This window comes from Dermacentor variabilis, chromosome 5, assembly GCF_050947875.1.
Source record: "Dermacentor variabilis isolate Ectoservices chromosome 5, ASM5094787v1, whole genome shotgun sequence".
NCBI lineage: Eukaryota > Metazoa > Arthropoda > Arachnida > Ixodida > Ixodidae > Dermacentor > Dermacentor variabilis.
Window position 1 is genome coordinate 205,394,096 of NC_134572.1, and position 2,117 is coordinate 205,396,212.

Sequence of the window (2,117 nt, forward strand, 5' to 3'; positions counted from 1 at the left end):
CTTTATTAACTGTGTAATATTTTCAACACTTCCTTGCATGCCATTTCATGCGGAATATCTTTTCTGGTCACAAATTTGTGCAGCGAATCTATTTGCATGATCGACTCCGGGCCTGCGGGACCGTTCACTTGCACTTGATGCTGAGTCTTTTACATGTATCCATAAAATGAAGATGTACACATCACGTCCCTGCGAGCATTTTCAAAATTCAATTATTTTAGACAACAGGCACCATATGCAATACTAACATAATGCCGAGTACCACTAAGCAGCTGGGACACATTTTTGTTGACCATACTCGCAGGTAAAATAAGTAGATCATGTGGACAGCTCCAGCTCATTCTCCTTAAATCAGTGTGTACAAGGGGTATGCAAAAATAATTTTTTTATCGCGCACCCATTATTTTGCTGTATAAGGAAGAGAACCCACCACGTTAGTGTAACGTATCTTGTACATCACACTAATATGTGCTTTAATTTACCAAGTGAGATGAGTTCCTTTTATGGCTCATTCAGTAAATCACACTGCAAGCTGCATTCATCAATCTTCAATTGGATTTTGCAAATGTTTAATGAAACGTGTTTCCCTTTTATGCAGATATGCAATGGCAAGCCCTTCCGTGTGTTCCAAAGGTAAAATTTAAGCTCTAAATTAAAGAAGACATTTCTAATCAGAAACAAGCAAAAATGGTGAATGCAGAGTATCAGAAGCCCAAGGTACAGAAATTATGAGAAGTGTTGAATGATTTTAAGGAAAGAATGCTATTTCAACATGCAAGACTCTTTAGTGGAGGTCAGGCAAGTCACTATAGGTAGAATACTCTGCAAAATTATGCGAGTGAGGGGATCTCAAACAATGGGGTCAGGGAATGCATTGTTTTTCTGCAAAACAAAAGCTGATTGCCATTACATGAGTCACTTTCGCATCATGACACTGCTGCTTGATAAATTCAGAAATAAACCAAAAAACAAGACACGCAAAAATAAAGAACGATTTAATGATGCTCTCTCCACACTCGGATAAATAAAAACAAACCCATCATATCTAATGTGGACATATGATACGCTTGTGAAACACTAAAAGAAAAATTCTGTTTCAAGCTATGGCACTTGCCGCATAGATGTGGGGGGCCTTGCACTAATAGTGATAGTTACCACTGCATTGAGAAATTGAAAGCATTCATGCAGACAAGGATGATTCTTTATATTTTTTGCTACCACTTCAAATGCCTCCACCAAGTGTTACAATGCTGCACGCAGCCATACTAAGGATCTTGCAGCAACACCTGCAGGTAAAAAGGAGAAGCAGTCAAAGTGCTGGTGTGTTCTAGACACCATGTTTGAAAACTTTTAGGCAAGAAGAGTGCAAGAAGCAGACATAACAACTGCATTTATTTCCATACTTCCCCATTTGAATGGCCTTTTCTTTTTGCTTAGACAATGCCTACGCCTAGCCACAGCAGCTCCCTCATACAGACTCCGCAAGCCAAGAGGCCGTGGAGGCAAATGCAGGTAAGAGGCAAGAAGCAATAGCACTGGTATCGACATTAATCTCATTTCTTTCTTTTTCTTTCGTTTAGGCAGCCAGCACACCTCGAACAGCCACCTTGTCTGCGGATGTGTCACCCTAATCGCCAAGGAAACATTTGAGGGAAAGCGACAGGCAATGTGAACAGCCACTTCTCCATGTAAACGATACTTTCTCTCGGATGACTCCCACGCCTCGCCACGCCAGCACACTTGTGCACAAAGATGCCGTGGAGGCACATGCAGGTCAGAGGCAAGAAGCAGTGGCACTGGTGTCGACATTCACCCAATTTCTTTTTCTTACACTGAGGCAGCCAACACACCTCGAACAGCCACCTTGACTGCGGGTGTGTCAGTAGATTTCTGTTGTACATATGCTCATATAAACTTCAGTAAACTTGAACTTGATAATAAACTTGAAGGCAAATGGGACATTGATGCATTGTTTTTCGAACATTTATTGTACACATACAATATATGTTATACTTTGCAGTGCTACAGAGCGTATTTTGAAGCTTCCCCCTATATTTTGCACCTTTAATTACGTATATGTTGTGTGGCCCTCAATGCAGTTCATGTTGTAGCAGCTG

General features: G+C 41.0%; 1 long non-coding RNA gene across 1 annotated transcript; it reads left to right on the forward strand.

Annotated features, from left to right (window-relative positions):
* The first annotated feature begins 546 nt into the window (after positions 1 to 546).
* Positions 547 to 1,607, forward strand: LOC142582071 (uncharacterized). Its single transcript, XR_012828377.1, has 3 exons — positions 547 to 633; positions 1,438 to 1,512; positions 1,581 to 1,607. It is a non-coding gene; the product is annotated as an uncharacterized LOC142582071 (long non-coding RNA).
* The last annotated feature ends 510 nt before the right edge of the window (positions 1,608 to 2,117 follow it).